The following is a 19922-nucleotide window of genomic DNA, read 5'->3' on the forward strand; positions in this document are numbered from 1 at the left end:
CATAAGGCTATCCCACTTATATCCCAGACCATTAAGCTGGATAAAAAGTATGGAAGATTTTTCCTAAAGCCAGCAGTGAATTTCTTTGAAGGGAAAGTCGTGCCAAAGCTGACATATGGCATGGAGCTCGACTTCATGGATATTCAGACCTTCTGGGATACAATAGAGGGTATTATCTGGAGAAAAGCGTTGAAATTGCCCAATAATATTCCTGCGGTGGCCATTAGGTTTGAATTGGGCCTTGTGTCATTAAGAGCTAAATCCCTCTGGTGGGTTTTGGCCCTATTTCACTCTTTTCTTTGTCCAAAGGATGATTCCCTCTATGTCGACCTAGGGAAAATTATTTTTTTTCCCAGGGATGTCCAATTGGGAATGTATATCTTACTAAGTTCAGAGAACTCTGTGATAAGACATTGATGGATCTGTCTACGGACAGGGTAACATTAACGACTAATCCAGACAAAGTTAAAAAACTTCTTTACACTCATGATTGGAATAATACAATTGAAAAATTACATTCTTACTCCTCACTTACTGACATAAAATTCAATGATAGGAAAAGAGGAACACTATCATTCATTATGACACAATTCCTGAATCGTTATTATCGTTTCCTTCTTCTGAAACTTAGATGGAATATTCTTCCAACTAAAGAGATCCTGAATTGAAGGAATTTGATTAAAGAACCCATTACCCTTTGTAGATTCTGTCATAGGCCAGGGGTCCTAGAAACAGCTTGTCATTTGTTCTTAGACTGTGCTGAACTGAAAGGATCCAGGGCTTTATACCTGGGGAAATTTGCTACTCTAGGACTTCTCGGAGAGATGACTATATCTGGCTAAGATGTGTCTCTATTTCTTATGTTGTGGAGGGTCTGTCGGTTGCAGGTTTTATTAAATCATTAGATCGCTTTGCTCCCCGGGATTGACCATGCACTACTTTACCTAAGGGATCCTTTTGCCTCTAACTTTTTTTGCAACTTTTATCCATTAATCTAGATTTTAAATTGTTATTGGAGACTATGGATTATGGTAATGAATTTAGCTGTGTATGAAATTTGAAATTATTCTTTTGTAATTTGAGATATTGAATTTTCCCACTCTGCACTGATTTTGTATAATGTTTTATATGTATTGCGATGAAGTTTATGGATGATGTTATTAAATGCAAATGTAAAGGTTTCATATGTAAACCATATACAAAAGATTTTATTTTTTTTAAACCCGGCTAAATCTCTTCTTCCCTTCTCCACCTTTATCTCCATATGCCTCTCCTACCGATGTTTCTTTACAACCTTCTGCTCTCTCTTTGTCTTCTACCGCCCGTAATGTCATGGTCACCTTTGACTCTTCACTGTGCTCCTCCACTCCCATTTCCCTGTCTATAACAACCGTAGAACATTCGTCGAACTCCGCCAATTCCCGTTCCCCACGCCACTAAACTTCTTATCTTCTCCCATTTCCTTCCCCCAACCAGACTATTGATCACCCCTTCTTCTTGGCCTCCCAGCCTCTCATCTTGCCCCCCTTTGCTGGGTCTTTAATTCCTTTATTCATCTTCTGTGTTCTCTCCTTGCCCATGCTTCTATCTTCACTCGGCTTCGCTCTGCCTCTCTTCTTTCATTTAAGAATCCACTATCATTTTATTTTCTTTGCATAGTTGAGAAATGTCTCCATGGTCTCGTCTCACCCCTTCCAATGTCACTGCTCTTATCTTTTTTATACCCCGCTCACTCGATCCGCGCGCTTCTAACCTCTCCACCTTCCTTCTGTTCCCAAACCCACCCCCCTCTGTGCTGCGCCCTGTTTTCGCTGTTTATGGAACCCCCCCGCTTTCTATTTGAGGAACCATGCACTAACGCTATCATATTGCATTATTTATTATTATATATTATTATTTCTATTTAATTCGCACCATCTCTTGATCTTACGTTCAGCGTTTTGGCAAAAGCGCTAAAATACAAATGCACTTATGGAGGCGCCCACAGAAAAAACCAAATGTTTGGAATAAACTATGCAACTATGCCTCACAATGCCTTCTCCACTCACCCAATCAAAAATGCACACCATGTCCCGAGATACTCCCCAAAAAAGCATGCCGGCCCCCCATTCTGAACCCAGGGCCACCCAAATTATCCACGAGGCCCACCACCTGGACTTCAGTAAACCCCAAGCTCTAGCTGAACCACCAACTACCTACCCCAACCCTAGGACTTGCCTTGAACCAGTTCAATCACTATGCTGTGCTGTGTTGTCTAGTAGCTTCCTCGCTATATACTCTAGAACAGAACATTTCAGAAGCTATTATCCCGAATCCTGCCCCCCCCCCACCCAACCTCCCATCTGATGCGGAGGTAAGAGGCCAATTCAATTTGTGTTTCACGTGCTGGGCCCCTCGGAAAGAGATGCAAATATCACCGAGTGTTTGTTTCAAGTGATCCCTGGCATCGCTTCATGAAACTGATCAGAATTTGTGGAATTGAATATAATAACTATTTGTAAATACAAGTGGATTTTGCTGAAAGGGAATTTTTATGATTATCATAATTGTCAACTGAATCGAAGGACAGAATGACTCGAGAAATACATGGCCGATATTTCTAAATTAAAATGGCTGATGAAAGTGCTACCAATTTATGCTTGAACAGAAGACCTGTAAGCGGCAATAATTTAACACAGTAAGCACATCTCATTGCTTTGTCTGATGAGTGTCTCTTAGTGGTGATAGCTATCGCTGTAGAGCAGGGGTCTGCAGCCTTCGGCTCTCCAGATGTTCTAGACTACAGTGACCATAGACCTTGACAAAGTCAATGGCGAGAGATCATGGGAGTCATAGTTGAAAGCATTTGCAGAGCCGTGCTGTAGAAAGTGCAGCACACCAGAAAGTTTCCAGGTGTCCTCACCATTCACTCTCTATCCCGTCCCATGCTGCAGAAAGTGCAGCACACCAGAAAGTCTCCAGGTGTCCTCACCATTCATTCCCTCCCTATCCCATGCTGTAGAAAGTGCAGCACACCAGAAAGTCTCCAGGTGTCCTCACCATTCACTCCCTCCCTATCCCATGCTGTAGAAAGTGCAGCACACCAGAAAGTTTCCAGGTGTCCTCACCATTCACTCCCTCCCCTGTGCTGTGCTGCAGAAAGTGCAGCACACCAGAAAGTTTCCAGGTGTCCTCACCATTCACTCTCTATCCCGTCCCATGCTGCAGAAAGTTCAGCACACCAGAAAGTCTCCAGGTGTCCTCACCATTCACTCCCTCCCTATCCCATGCTGTAGAAAGTGCAGCACACCAGAAAGTTTCCAGGTGTCCTCACCATTCACTCCCTCCCCTGTGCTGTGCTGCAGAAAGTGCACCACACCAGAAAGTTTCCAGGTGTCCTCACCATTCACTCTCTATCCCGTCCCATGCTGCAGAAAGTGCAGCACACCAGAAATTCTCCAGGTGTCCTCACCATTCACTCCCTCCCTATCCCATGCTGCAGAATGTGCAGCACACCAGAAAGTCTCCAGGTGTCCTCACCATTCACTCCCTCCCCTTTCCCATGCTGCAGAAAGGGCATCCTCACCATTCACTATTCACTCCCTCCCCCGTCCCATGCTGCAGAATGTGCAGCACACCAGAAAGTCTCCAGGTGTCCTCACCATTCACTCCCTCCCCTTTCCCATGCTGCAGAAAGGGCATCCTCACCATTCACTATTCACTCCCTCCCCCGTCCCATGCTGTAGAATGTGCAGCACACCAGAAAGTCTCCAGGTGTCCTCACCATTCACTCTCTATCCCGTCCCATGCTGCAGAAAGTGCAGCACACCAGAAAGTCTCCAGGTGTCCTCACCATTCACTCCCTCCCTATCCCATGCTGCAGAATGTGCAGCACACCAGAAAGTCTCCAGGTGTCCTCACCATTCACTCCCTCCCCTTTCCCATGCTGCAGAAAGGGCATCCTCACCATTCACTATTCACTCCCTCCCCCGTCCCATGCTGTAGAAAGTGCAGCACACCAGGAAGTCTCCAGGTGTCCTCACCATTCACTCCCTTCCCCGTCCTTGCTGTAGAAAGTGCAGCACACCAGGAAGTCTCCAGGTGTCCTCACCATTCACTCCCTCCCTGCCCCATGCTGCAGAAAGTGCAGTACACCAGAAAGTCTCCAGGTGTCCTCACCATTCACTCCCTCCCCCGCCCCCACTCCAAGTGTCTATGTTTAGGTGGCATCTTAGTCTGGTGGTTAATGCGTTAGTTTCACCCTTCCACGTTAGGGTGGTTGCTTGTGGTAGCAGTACCCACATGTCTGTTTTTCGGCTGTGGATTAATCTCCAAGGCTTCAGGTGGAATCCCCTTCACTCCATGTAAAGCCGGTTCACTCAACTCTGTTATTAAATATGAAGGATCAGACTATAGGCTGCCTATAGTAGGAACGCATAGTGTGTACTATGCTATTCACGTGTATATGAAGTGTACTCAAGTGTTCTTAGCTCCTTGCAACAACGAGATGGACAGTATATTGATTTTACAAAAATGCATGTTGAAAACACCCTTGCCGGTGACAGCTGTTTCGCAGAGCAATGGTACTTCCTCCTGCATAGCTCATGAGTCAAGTACACATACATGGCATTTATACAACACGTAAAACACACGTTTTGCCAACTTCAGCATTTTCCCATATTTATAATCCATAAAAGGCAGCATAATTTCACAATAATTGACCAAAGCCAGTATGTTTCAGCAAATGACTATTTATCTAGCAGGAAGTCTTCATCAGGATCTAGTTGGGAATCTTACCTATCATCCTTTGAAGCAGTGGAGGGTTTTTATGTAGGAGCGGGGTGGGTGTTTTAGCTCAGGATCGTGAGAAGGTTTTTTTCTTGCACAGGACAGGGTGTCTAAAGAGTGGGAAAGGGGTCTTTGGCTGAGGAGATGGGGAGTGTTTTTGTCTGAAGAGTGGGAGAGGGAGCTTGGCTTAGAAGCAAAATAGCACAGTATTGGCTGAGGAGGGATGCATGCATAGACAAAGGTGTTTTTTATTAGCACAGTGGGGTTATCAAGGAGGTGTCGGTGTTGAAGAGGCCAGGCAAGCACCAAGCCATCCAGATGGACAACTTAAGGTCAACCATGACCAGGTCACCTGAAGAGTGCCACCAGGTTTAATCCTCTCCCTGGTGACCTTTAACTTATACAGGTAGCTATTGGGCTCACTTCTCTCTGACTCCATTGTCTCACTCCACCAATACGCGTACAATACTTCATCCTACATAAAAGTCAATGGTGCCCAGGACATCTTGCGCCTCCGAGATTGCCTCGCTTCTACCTAAGCCTGAATGACAATCACATGCCTTAAGCTCAATCCCACAACAACTAAGTTTGTTATACTCTGTCACCCATCTAATCAGGGTACTATTCAAGAGTGACTGAATGGCACGGACCCAGAGGGCTTTACACTGCATCTGACCCAGACTGCAAAATCACGTGGGTTCAGTATAGGCAGCACTCTCTCCTCCAACAACACATCATCAAAAAGATACAAACCTCCCAGTACCAGCAGACACTGCTCCAGAATATAAATCCCTTCCTTTGACCTGATGATCTCAAAAGCACAGTCCAAAGTCTAGTAATGTCTCACATCAACTACAGGCGTTTGTTGAAGAGGAATCACTGTTGGACCCCTTGCAGTCTGGGTTCTGTCCAAGATTTGGTATGGAGACAGCGTTGCTAACAGTCTATGAAGAGCTGTTGAAGGTGGCTGATCAGGGCAAGCTTTCACTTTTAGTGATGCTTGACCTAACAATGTGTTAGACTAGGTGCCTTCACATCAGCCCTTAGTACGGTGGAATGTGGGGTTCCACATGGGTCTTCACTGTCACCACTCCTTTTTAACTTATATCTCAAACTGGTCATGAAAATTCTGAGACGTCATGGAATCAGCTTCCAGTCCAATGCACACGATGCTCAGATTTTCATTACAATTGACAAGGTTAGGGAAACATTTGTCAAGATTAGTGAATATCTTCAGGAGATTAGTGAGTGGATGACTTCTAATCAACTGCGATTGAATGCTGCCAAGAGAGAGTTTATTATGTTTGGCCCTGAGTATCTTAGGGGCACTATAAAAAATAAGCCAAAATCAAAACTTATATTTTTCACCAAAGTTAAAAACCTTGGCTGCATCTACCAGGACAACTTGGCTAGTGAAAGCCAGGTTGGAGCCAAAGTGAAAGCTTTTTTTTTACTCCCTGAGGCGTCTACGGCAAACTCTTCCTGACATCCCAAAAGAGGATCCTGCACAGGTAGTGGGAGCACTTACAAATGCCCACTTGGACTATTGTAATAGTCAGTTGGTGGGCATTCCAAAAAAACAACTTGACAGACTGCAGAGAGTGTAGAATGCAGCGGTCGGGTTGATTTACAGATGAAATAAAACCTCTCATGTCTCCCCTTCTCGCCGGCTTCTTCACTGGTTACTAGTTGCAGACCAGATAACATTTGAAATAGCTGTCTGGTCTTTAAATGTCTGAATAATAGGGCACCAGATTACCTTAAGGATATGCTTAGGTATTCCCACCAACCGTCTAGATGTCTACGTTCAAGTGACCAAGCACTGTTAATTATCCCCTCATCCACATTTGTGTCTGAAGGGGATAGAAGATTCTCTGTGTACGGTCCTAGACTATGGAACAGCTTACAGAGGGAAATTAGGATCCTGGATTCCCTGTTCAAGTTCCGAAAAGCCCTCAAAATGTTTTCTTTAAATGCAACTCTAGTCATCAGGGACTGGTCAGAGCTCCATCTCTGTTCAGAATGTGTCTATGAATACAACGTTTGCAATCTGTTCTAGAAAAAAACATCTGCGCCATTATACGTTTTTGTCCGTTTCAAGTGCGTTATAAATCGATCAAAATCAAAACATTAATGGGCTAGACACGCTTCTCGCTGGTGTTCCAGCATACGCACCTCGTCCCACATAAGGCTACCACACACACCACAGCACCACTCAAAACAGGAAACAAGAAATGTTACCACATTTCTGCCACTCTAAGGGTGGAGCACTGCTTCCCATGCCCGCCAGAAGACTCTTGAAGTCAGCCTGCAGTAGATAAAAGGCAACCTTCACACACACACACCTGCCGAACCTAGCTGCAAAATTCCATACATACGGTGGGTCCTGCTTATCCAGGTATAGGATGTACCTGGTACACAAGCAAAACGCATCAGGAAACAGGCTTTCTTTTGCTATGCCCAGGCACACAGGGACACCATGCCAGTGGCAACCTGAACCACACCAATGCTCTTGCAGTTCAGGAAGAAACACTGGACCTTACTCTTCAGTCAACACCTTGCTGCCTCTTTGAGTTCCCACATGGCATCTCTCCCTGTGGTTGGTACATCCCATTCCACACCTTGTAACACCCCCTCCTTACCACATATCCTACCCTCAACAATATATGCAGTGCTCTGTTACTTCCTAGTTCGGTGTGTGCTCTATACAACCCCAAATACAAATTGGATTGCATGTTGCACACATGGGCCATTCCTGTCTGTACGCACTTGACCCGTGCTGTTTTTTTTCATTGCATATGGGACTTTGTGTGTGTGTGTGTGTGTGATTGACTGGGCGAAAGGAGTGTCTGCCTGTTTGGCTGGATGAGACAGTGTGCATGTGGGTGTTTGTCTTGGGAGAGGGTGTATGTGTGTATGTAGTTGGCTGTAGGAGTGCTGTGCGTTTGTGTGTTTGTGAGTTCGTGGTTGGATAGGGGGTGGGGAGGTTGAGTATGTGTGTGTGTGTTTGTGGTTGGCTGGGAGACAGATGGTGAATGAGAGTGGCTGTGGGAAAGAGGATGTGTGTGTGGAGGCTTGTTTGAAATAGAGTGTGTGTCTGTGGATGTGGGTGTGTTTGTGTGTGTGATGGGCTGGCTGGGTCGTGTGTGTATGTGTATTGTTGGCTGGTGAGATAGGAGCGAGTGGTTGTGCCAGGAGAGGGGTGTGTAGAGGAGCAGGCAGATGCATATACCCTAACTCCCGCCCCCTCGTCGCCGTCATACTGGAACAGCAGAAGAGCTGCATGTGGGAGCCCCTGTGTTGTCTCTATACCGCATTGACTGTATGCAAGATGTTATGTACTCAGATAATCATACCGAAAGTACCCTCACGTTGAGAGAAACTGGGTGGATGTCTGCGTGTATAATCAGACACCATGGAGCGCTGAGTGACATCTGACAGGGGAAGAGTGATGTCATGAAGAAGATATATGAGAATATGCTGAAACGATATGAAAATACTTAAGGATGACGATGTAACTGAAGCTACAAGAGAAATATGTACGAAATGATAAAGTCATCATGTATGTAAAAAAAGTAGCTTGTGGTTTAAATAGTGTAAATACGCAACCGTGCAAGGTAGATGACACGCATACAAGCTTGGTATAGAGGTCTATATGACGTGGCAAGCACGGCCATGATTGGAAAATGGACACCGGCTCGTGTGAAGATCCATTTTAACTACCTCAGAAATTGATCAGGGCTGAAGAGTCAGAAGTTGCTGGAAAATGGCTTCCTGCACAAACGAAGAGGAGTCTATGTTGGCCTAAGGTCAAGGATTCTATTTCAAAGTACAAAGGGAGGCAGGCGGATAATGTCAAGAGTGTGAGACACATTTATCTTAGATTAATGAAGATGAAAACATATGCAAGAGCCTAATATTGGACAATAAACAGTGAATAAGGCGCATACAAATGGAGTGAGCAAGTCTCTAGTGGCCAAGGAAGCAATAACACCCAGCAAAATTGAATCAAATAGCAGTAAATAGGAGGCTGAAATTGACACATTTGTGGTCTCCTCTAATGTGATGCAGAAGTCGAAAACAAGGGCTATTCATTAGGCTGCGGAGGAAGATAAATGATGTGCTTATATTCTCTCGAATGTCCCAGAACCGAGAGCAATGACCAGGTGAACTACAGATGGGAAACTTTGGCTTATGGTCAAATTGATGAGAGATGATGGACTAATAGGGAAAGTGGGGAGTAATCTGACGTGACTCAAGCACCTGGGCTTCGATTTCCTTACATGCTGCTAGCGAGGCGACCTGCTATACAATGTAGCATAGACCAATCCACTGCTATTGTGCCCACTATAATCAGTATCATACGTATTTAGAGGTAGTTTGATGTGTGTTTTACCGATACGAGACCGCCAGTGAAGTACCAGCCAGTGTTACTTCAATCGGCAGACATGTTCCCCTAACCAATCCCTCCTGCCAGTAGATTTCAGTTTGCCACCTAGGATGATGTCATAAATTATGCATATTGGGGTATAAGACCTCTGTGTAATCAAGTTTATTTGTGTGTCTACCAACATCAGTCCAGTGTTTGTCAGTGTAGCCTGCTTTATTAAAATAAGAATAAAGTAGTACTTTGCCATAGTCTTTCATTCTGTCCGGGATTTGGTCTGAGATTTTTATTGGTAAATCCGTGTAGCACAAGAGACGCTTCAAGGTACTGGAGCACAGGTGTGTCTGGATGTGGTTGGCTGAGGGAGCGGGAGGTATTGTTCTTGATTGAAGGGGGTTTCTGGCTGTTGGAGAAGAGTTGTGGTGTGCTGATTGGCAGAGGCAGTGGTTGTCTAAAGAGTATATTCCCATGAAAACCAATTTCTCAGAAAAGAAGCAATGTTATCAGTGGATGTTTGGAAGACGTCCATGGCTCTTTGGTGTACAGAGGCACATAGTTAGGACAATTGCACAAAAAATATTGCATATATGTGTGCGTCTCTATTTAAGTCTCCACATTTATTTAACTAACAAACTTATGAAACGTCCACACAACCGTCAAGGTTGCAATGTTTTTAGGTATGCACAGTGAAGAATTGTATTTTCCACATCCAATAAAGCTTTGTTAACAAAAGAACATTGTTGTTTTCTTTATTTCACCTTTCTTTGCTGATGTGCTATTTGGGTTGTCTGTTCTAATGCGTACTGTAAGGCAATATCTTTGATGCACTCTATTAGGTCATGGGCTGAAATCAATCATCTTCCAGTGGTTTATGGGATATTCACTAGGGACTGGCTTATGGGCTGCAGAGTAGGGGGCTCCTGGTGACTGGTGTAGAGAAACCCCCTCAACACTCACACCAGAAAAAAAACAACCCATTAGGTTAACAGGCCCAGTACACCTCTTGCAAGAAGAACAATGTTTAATTTCCACAAAAATAGAAGTGCACCAGCAAAGAACTCTGCTGCCATGGGACGTTCTGGTAAAATGAGTAAGAACAACACTTTATGAAGGCAGACAGCGTCATCAGTGGCGTAAATTACATACTCTGCAAACCTGTGTGGCTGGTTGGTTGATACCCCATACATAGGCTTCCTGCTCCATAAGGGATGCCAGGCCATTGGTCGCAGCCCCTTCTGGCCATCTTCGTTCACGTGGCCTCTCCTTGCATGTCATCAGGCATAAAGCTGCAACTAATTGTCAATTAGGTGAAGAAAAACACTGCATACTCTATCTCTAACCTATGTGCACCTGGTACTGCAGACATGGGCTAAGAAGATACTTCGAGGCCAGTGTTCCTAACAAACTACAGCTCGATTCCAGACACGTTGGCGCCCAACCAAAGTTCCCCTCCCTCGTTTTAGCTTTGTTGTTTTACCCCTCCCGGCACCTCACAGCACAAATCACGTGACCTAGGGTGAAGGCAGCCGATCCTTGTTTTCAGATCTTTTCTGATCGATTGGGGGGGTCTAACAAATTTATGGTCGGTGGTCTGGGACTGACTGGTACCTTGGAAGGCGGGGGGTCTTGGGACTGGGGCTTTAGAGTGCTATTACTTAGAACTGGGACAGGAACAGTCGGAGGCTCATCCCCTTCTTCCGGTGAGATTTCACAGCAAGCTCTCAACCCCCTCATGGCCTTGCAGGGTGCATTCCTTCTGGGATACGAAATGTTGGTAACATGAGACCATGAAGGGTCTATGAATCTATGCAACTCTATTCTTCCTCATGATGCTCAGGCTACAATCTATTAACGCTGGCAGGCATTTTATTTCTGTGTGAGTGACTTGGGGCAACAGCCTTGGATTCAGCTCAAAACTAGGCCTCGATTCCAATATGGCTGCTACTATCTAAGATGCCGGTTGATTCCCCATGTATACCAGGGCAGAAACATGCACCCCCCTCCCCACACTACAGCCTCTAGCGACACCACCCTCCCCCTGTAACCTCCCTTAGAACATACTGTACGTTCACATGCCTGTGTTTCCTCTGGAGGTGCTGGGGGGCTGGGAAGATCGTTTCTCCTTCCCAACACTGGCATAAAGGGTGAGGAATGAGGCGTGTGGGACGAGGATAGCGGGCATGCAATGGGCAAGCTGAGTGCAAGACAGAGGTGCCCAAGGAAGCATACAGCAGGGACACCTATGACCAAATTAAGACTCAATCAAGGCTCAATTGTTCTCTATAAGAGTGAAGATCAATGGATGACCAAATACAGTGAGCGACAGTGGGGTTCAGTCAAGGCTCAACTGAGGGACTTCAATTAAGGCTCAACTGCACCTTAAGAGAATGAGGCTGAATGAATAATCAAACACCGTTAGCATTATTAATGATGAGTTGAGGCTCAGCTGAAGGCCTCAATCAAAGCCTTAACTCTTGTGAGCATTAACTGAAGTCAGCAATACTAATTGGCATGTGAAAAGCGCTACCAGAAGTCATTGAAGGTCATCTAAACGTGGCATGGGTGAAGTCCAACTACACTCAGCACCTCACTGACAGTGCTCACGATGAGGCCCAGTGTCGCTAGGAGTGAGCACCCGGCTCAAGCTCCGGATGGGGTGCACTAATCACCCTGTGGGTAAGGGAATGAAGCCAGGCTTTGCAAGGAGGCAATAGCAAAGATCTAAAGAGCTTCTAACGAGATCAGCCCTGGAATAGTTCTTTATTTTACTCTATCAATGCACTTGAAAGTGCAAAGTAGTCATGTGAATTATCACTTCTGCACGGGATTAAAACTATATTTTCGTTATGCAGTTTCTCATTAATGTAATCGCTCCCAAATGCGGGACACAGGATAGTGTCTTTGTGTCTCTGTACATATTGGTCAATACCATTCAAGCAGCTCCTGTGTTTTGAGATACATATGATATTGTATATACTATACATTGAGGTCTATGCTGTAGGATTGGCGAATAGTAGATGTTTGTGTTTCTTATCGTGTGTGAGGAGATCCAAGTGTTTTTGGGTGAGGATGGTGTTGTGTGTGATGTATGGTTGAATGGGTGAGTACAGGATGTGCCGTTGTTACTGTGTCTTGTTGGGCGTGTTTAGGGTGCTATTGGTTGTATGTTGCTCACTGTGGTGTGGGATGTGTTCATCTCTTGCCCTTTGACACGGCCCAACAAACTGAAGGATCATTTTGTGCACTGTTGGGGCTTGAAATAAACTGTGCTCAAACAAAGATCACGCGTTGCAGGAAAAGGAGTAAAAAGCAGCCAGCACAAAGTGACCGAACAAGTAGAAACCTTTGGCTACTGGGAAATCAGGATTGGCCAGAACAATCGTCCGGATAACGAGCTTGAAAAATCCAACCTGAATCTAGACATCGGGTGCACTGGGATTACTAGAGTTTCAAGTATATGTGGGAACCGCATACACTCCCCCGCACTGGAAGTGTATAGAGTGCAGGCAGTGACAGTGTGACACTGAATGGAGGGAGACTTGGGGTTATCACAACCCGAAAAGATTAACTAACACTGGAACACATTGTTTAAAAAGATGCTCCTACTTCCCCCTAGCTCTCCTGGCCCAACGTTACATCTCCTACTCCCCCTAGCTCTCCTGATGCAACGTTACACCTCCTACTTCCCCCAGCTCTCCTGGCGCAACGTTACATCTCCTACTTCCCCTAGCTCTCTAGACATGACGTTACATCTCCTACTCCCCCTAGCTCTCCTGATGCAACATTACATCTCCTACTTCCCCTATCTCTCCTGATGTAACACTACATCTCCTACTTCCCCTATCTCTCCTGATGTAACATTACATCTCCTACTTCCCCTATCTCTCCTGATGTAACACTACATCTCCTACTTCCCCTAGCTCTCCTGACGCAATTTTATATCTCCTACTTCCCCCTAGCTCTCCTGACACAGTGTTACATCTCCAAGTTCACATAGCTCTCCTGATACAACATTACTTCTCCTACTCCCCCCTAGCTCTCCTGACGCAACGTTACATCTCCTACTTCCCCCTAGGTCTTCTGTCACGATGTTACATCTCCTACTCCCCTAGCTCTCCTGACACAATGTTACATCTCCTACTCCTCCCTAGCTCTCCTGATGCAATGTAACATCTCCTACTTCGCCCTAGCTCTCCTTACAAAACATTACATCTCCTACTTCCCCCTAGCTCTCCTGACATGACATTACATCTCCTACTTCACCCTAGCTCTCCTGATGCAACGTTACATCTCCTACTCCCTCCTAGCTCTCCTGATGCAACGTTACATCTCCTACTCCCTCCTAGGTCTCCAGATGCAACGTCACATTTCCTACTTCCCCTTAGCTCTCCTGACGCAACGTTACATCTCCTACTCCCTCCTAGGTCTCCAGATGCAATGTCACATCTCCTACTTTCCCTAGGTCTCCTGATGCAACGTTGGATCTCCTACTCCCCCCTAGCTCTCCTGATGCAACGTTACATCTCCTACTTCCCCCTAGCTCTCCTGACATGACATTACATCTCCTACTTCCCCCTAGCTCTCCTGACATGACATTACATCTCCTACTTCGCCCTAGCTCTCCTGATGCGATGTGACATCTCCTACTTCCCCCTAGCTCTCCTGACGCATCCTTACATCTCCTACTTCCCCCTAGCTCTCCTGACATGACATTACATCTCCTACTCCTCCCTAGCTCTCCTGATGCAATGTAACATCTCCTACTTCGCCCTAGCTCTCCTTACAAAACATTACATCTCCTACTTCCCCCTAGCTCTCCTGACATGACATTACATCTCCTACTTCGCCCTAGCTCTCCTGATGCAACGTTACATCTCCTACTCCCTCCTAGCTCTCCTGATGCAACGTTACATCTCCTACTCCCTCCTAGGTCTCCAGATGCAACGTCACATTTCCTACTTCCCCTTAGCTCTCCTGACGCAACGTTACATCTCCTACTCCCTCCTAGGTCTCCAGATGCAATGTCACATCTCCTACTTCCCCCTAGCTCTCCTGACACAATGTCACATCTCCTACTTTCCCTAGGTCTCCTGATGCAACGTTGGATCTCCTACTCCCCCCTAGCTCTCCTGATGCAACGTTACATCTCCTACTTCCCCCTAGCTCTCCTGACATGACATTACATCTCCTACTTCCCCCTAGCTCTCCTGACATGACATTACATCTCCTACTTCGCCCTAGCTCTCCTGATGCGATGTGACATCTCCTACTTCCCCCTAGCTCTCCTGACGCATCCTTACATCTCCTACTTCCCCCTAGCTCTCCTGACATGACATTACATCTCCTACTTCGCCCTAGCTCTCCTGACGCGATGTGACATCTCCTACTTCCCCCCAGCTCTCCTGATGTGATCTTAGATCTGAAGCTGGGGTAGTACTCTACTGACCATTGAACAGCATCACAAACATTGCTAACCACTGAGGAGCTCTCTGCCCACGCCTCTTCCTCTTACAGAGGATCATCTCAGCTTTAGGCGGGCTCTGAAAACTTGCTTTTTGAGCCTAAATCTAATTTTGGTCTCCCACTTTCTTTTTCTGTCTCAGTATACTGTTGCCTTAATGTCAGGATGCCCCTTGGGGTGAGAGTTTTTGCTTTATAAATGGTTTAACATAACATAACATAACAAACTGGTTGTGCATTTGGTCAAAAGATAGTTTGAGTACATTATAAGAAGCCATGCTTGATGTCCCGGATTGCCCAGGAGGGGGCGATATGCCCTGGTTTCGCCTTGTCAGGGGGCGGCTCAGGTATCTCAACAGGAATGATCTACAGGTGAGGCCGCACATATCAGAGCAGACAGCAGAAAAGGGCTGTGCGTAGCACATCCGGGCTTGGCTGTCAAGAAGAACATTGATCACTGTATGGAAATGTCCACAGGGTTGCCCGATCAGAATATTAAGCATGCGTTTGGGGTGGAAACTTCATAGGCTAGATCGCACATGTTAGAATGTAGACTTGGATCACTACCGTGAGCTAGTTTCATAGCACGGTGGACACAGGAGCTATCGGGCAAATGTGCTTCCCGCTTACATTGCGTTCAGACCTTGCAACCTTTCATGCTTAGCCAAAGAAATCTGTGCTATGTTTGAAGAACTATGGGATTACAAATGTAACTATTGCAGAGGAATTGCATAAGTGTCATATGTATCCAGGTGTGGCATTTCCAGTGTGCAACTTAATTCCATGTGCATGGCGAAAGAGAGCAAGATTTTTAAAACTTCAAATGTAAGTATGGAGATGTGATCACATATAAGTATGAGTTGCATGGAACGCAAATTCTCTGTCAATTATAGGAAGAATGCAATTTGAATGTATTGTATACTGTGCATATTGATATTTTATAGTAGTTTGTATACACATCAATTGTCATTTGCAATTGAAGGACTGCTCCAATGATTTTAAAGTTTTTGTGCTGGGAGGGCTGGATTTGCCTCGTCTTTTCATGATCTTAGGATCTCAAGAAAGACCCGACTAAAGGTGAAATTGGCCAAAGGTAGCAGGCGCCCTTCTCTTGGAAGTACAAGGCATGATAACCTGTTCAGTGGTTGTTAACTACATTGAGAGTTCGCAGCCATCTGCTTTTTGCTCACTGTACCTTTCACAGATGAGAAATACTATTTGCATATCAGTCTTTGTCCCGCCAGAGAGGCACAGCTTCACCTCACTGATGAGGCCCAACAAGGCTGAAACACGAGTATGGGGTTGCTTTTGGTACTCTTGTTCAGAGAGGAATTGCCATAGCATTTCAGTGCTGGACTGCCCATGTGGGCGGGACAAAGACTGATGTGCAAATGGATATTTCCCATCTGTGAAAGGTACAGTGAGCAAAAAGCGTGTTCTGCAAACTCTCATCTCAGAACAGGTTATCATGCCATGTTCTTTCTGAAGAGGAGCGCCTGCTACCTTTTTTGTAATATTTGCAAGGAACTTGGGGTTGGTCACCCTGAGTTACCTGGGGGCAACCAGACGTGGACTCCCTGCTCACTGTGCTCAGAGAGGCACAGCTTCACCTCACTGATGAGGCCCAACAAGGCTGAAACACGAGTATGGGGTTGCTTTTGGTACTCTTGTTCAGAGAGGAATTGCCATAGCATTTCGGTGCTGGACTGCCCATGTGGGCGGGACAAAGACTGATGTGCAAATGGATATTTCCCATCTGTGAAAGGTACAGTGAGCAAAAAGCGTGTTCTGCAAACTCTCATCTCAGAACAGGTTATCATGCCATGTTCTTTCTGGAGAGGAGCGCCTGCTACCTTTTTTGTAATATTTGCAAGGAACTTGGGGTTGGTCACCCTGAGTTACCTGGGGGCAACCAGACGTGGACTCCCTGCTCACTGTGCTCAGAGAGGCACAGCTTCACCTCACTGATGAGGCCCAACAAGGCTGAAACATGTGTATGGGGTTGCTTTTGGTACTCTTGTTCAGAGAGGAATTGCCATAGCATTTCGGTGCTGGACTGCCCATGTGGGCGGGACAAAGACTGATATGCAAATGGTATTTCCCATCTGTGAAAGGTTCAGTGAGCAAAAAGTGTGTACTGCAAACTCTCATCTCAGAACAAGTTATCATGCCATGTTCTTTCTGGAGAGGAGCGCCTGCTACCTTTTTTGTAATAAAGGTGAAATTGGACTTTTAATATTTAAATAATTGATGTTTGGGATATATTTTCATACTGATTTATTTGTTTGTGTATTGCTTTTATGGTCTATTGGCTGAAATAAAGAATAACATCTCCCTGAGTGATCAGAAATCATTCTAATGCTGTCACAGAATCACCCTGGAGAAATCAAAACATGTCTTATTAAAACATATCTTGTAGTTGTCATAGAATCCTCCTGGAGTGATCAGAATCCAAAGTTGTCATGCAATTGTTCTGGAGAGATCAAAACCCATCCTGTTCTTGTCATGGAATCACCTTGGAGTGATCAAATCTATCCTGTCCTTGTCATGGAGTCATCTTGGAGTTTTCAAATCCATCCTGTTCTTGTCATGGAATCATCTTGGAGTGATCAAAACCCATCCTGTTGTTGTTATGGAATCATCTTGGAGTGATCAAAACCCATCCTGTTCTTTTCATGGAATCACCTTGGAGTGATGTGATCAAATCCATCCTGTTCTTGTCATGGAATCATCTTGGAGTGATCAAATCCATCGTGTCCTTGTCATGGAGTCATCTTGGAGTTTTCAAATCCATTCTTTTCTTGTCATGGAATCATCTTGGAGTGATCAAAACCCATCCTGTTGTTGTTATGGAATCATCTTGGAGTGATAAAAACCCATCCTGTTCTTGTCATGGAATCACCTTGGAGTGATGTGATCAAAGCCATCCTGTTCTTGTCATGGAATCATCTTGGAGTGATGAAATCTGTCCTGTTCCTGTCATGGAAACATCTTGCAGTGATCAAAACCCATCCTGGTCGTATCATGTAATCATCTTGGAGTGACCAAATCCATCCTGTTCTTGTCATGGAATCACCTTGGAGTGATGTGATCAAATCCATCCTGTTCTTGTCATGGAATCATCTTGGAGTGATCAAATCCATCCTGTTCTTGTCATATATTTATCTTGGAGTAATCGTAGTGAAATTCTCATTAGCACAGGTGTTCCAATTCGTCTTCAGTCCGCTGGATCACCCCTACATATATAAAGATATTGCCTCTTCGACAATTCCATTGTATCTTTCCAATTTGTTAGCTCAGCACATCCATATCCTATCCCCAATTCTCCAAGATCCCAAGTTTTGCCCTGTTTTCCTTTCTTCTCCCACAAACAACTATTTTCAGAGAAACCAGGCTCACGTTTCAATTTAGTGTGATGACAAACAGACAAAGCTTTATTTTAGTTTTCCAAGACAGGAACTCGAACACCTAAATCTAATGGAAACATACAGCAAAAACCTGACCTGTCCTCCAGCCCCCTCACTTTGCTAGGTCATCGGTCATTGGTCAGCTGACAAATTCAACATTGAGACCATTCTGGAAACTCATGAAAGGTCTTCTCACGTAAAAGATTCCCGCCTCACACAAGCACAGTGCAATCGTTCATTGATGTTAGTCATTCTTCAGTGCAAAATTGTGAAGCAAGAATGTGTCTAGTGGGATGAATGTGAACATTGCTTTTGTTTGAGTCTTTATAAATCAATTGATGGCAAAAATTAAGTTTGACTAACCCCGAGGGGGCGTGGCTAACCGCCATTATGAGCGGACGTGTCTCCTGAGAGCTCCGCACTGATGTGCCATGATAAGCTGTCTATAAGCGACTTTAAAGCACTCCGGAACACTACAAGTTGCACCATCCGCCGCAGAACCACCTCAGCAACTTTTGCTCTGTCTCCCAAGCGAAGCAGTGATGGCTAACACCTTTATCCGGCGAGTGAAGAGGGTCCCCGAGCGGATTCAAAATGGCGGCCCCCGCGCCCTGATCCCTTGTAAGGCCGGAGCGCACTAACATCGCTGGCGAAGCTGCCCGCCGGCGGGAGGAGAGGATCCTGAGTTACCGGCTTGCGCTGGACCCGGAGGAGGGGACCGAACAGCTACACTCATCGATCGAGAGGACCGATCCGGATGCCCTGATCCGACCGCGCCTTGCCCACAGCACGCGACCAGGCTTGGGTGTGCCCTGGACAGTCGAGGGGGTCCCTGGCGTGAGCGGTGGCCGACCGGTACCGCAGAGGTAAGCGGGGGCAGCGGAGGACCACCCCGGATACCTACATCGGAGGCAGGGTGAAGGGGGCCTATTCTACCCCCCTGCGCCTGAACTTGGGCTGCCCTCCTCGAGGCGTTGTGCCCCCCGCCGTCTTCCTCCCCCCGCCTGCTGTTCCTTCACCGGGGGGAGGTGTGGGCAAAAACACCTGACCTCCGCCTGCAGACTGACCCTCCGGCGGACTGCGAGGCCCACTCCTAGGGCCCCCATCACTTCACAGCCGATGGCGGAGGGGGCCGACCGCGCCCGCCTGATCCGAGATTTCTTTTTGTTACCCGAAATCGGCCTGCTACCCAGCTGCTTCTTAACATCACCCTGCGACGGGAACGAGACCTAGCAGCCTCTCGATTGCACCCCCGGCATTTTCGGTGCAGGAAGGCCCTGTGTTGACGACATGTCCAGCAGGAACAACAGGCCCAAGCAGCAGCGCCAGACCACGATGGACACCTTCGCAGCCTGTGAATCCCCGAATCCTGAGGGCACAAACAAAGCGGCCCCGGACGCTCAATCTAACCCCACGGCGCCCGCGGCTTCAGAGCCTAGCAACACCCAGATACTCGAAGCCATCAAGCTTTTACAGGCAACAATGGAAAACAAAATAGATGCCGTTGCCACAGACCTGGGCCTCCTGCGCCAAGATGTCTGCTCCCTGGCTGGCAGGACTGAGGCGCTTGAAACACAAGTCTGGGAAAACACTGAATCTAAAACTCACCTTCTTCGAGACGTCGACGAGCTTCAGCAAAGGGTCAAAAACTTGGAGGACAGAGCCGAGGAGGCAGAAGGAAGGGCCCGCCGGAACAATATACGCCTTCTCGGTTTGCCAGAGGGTTCCGAAGGCTCCGACCCCACTAACTTCATAGAGAACCTCCTGCTACAAGAGGTAGGAGCTGGCAAACTCTCCCAGGTCTTTACCATCGAGAGGGCCCACAGATCCCTGGCCAAGAAACCACCGCCAGGGGCCCCACCCAGGTCGGTGATAGCGAGAGTTCTCAACTACAGGGACCG

This window comes from Ambystoma mexicanum, chromosome 8 (assembly GCF_040938575.1).
Source record: "Ambystoma mexicanum isolate Mex_15411 chromosome 8, UKY_AmexF1_1, whole genome shotgun sequence".
In the NCBI taxonomy this organism is placed as follows: Eukaryota; Metazoa; Chordata; class Amphibia; order Caudata; family Ambystomatidae; genus Ambystoma; species Ambystoma mexicanum.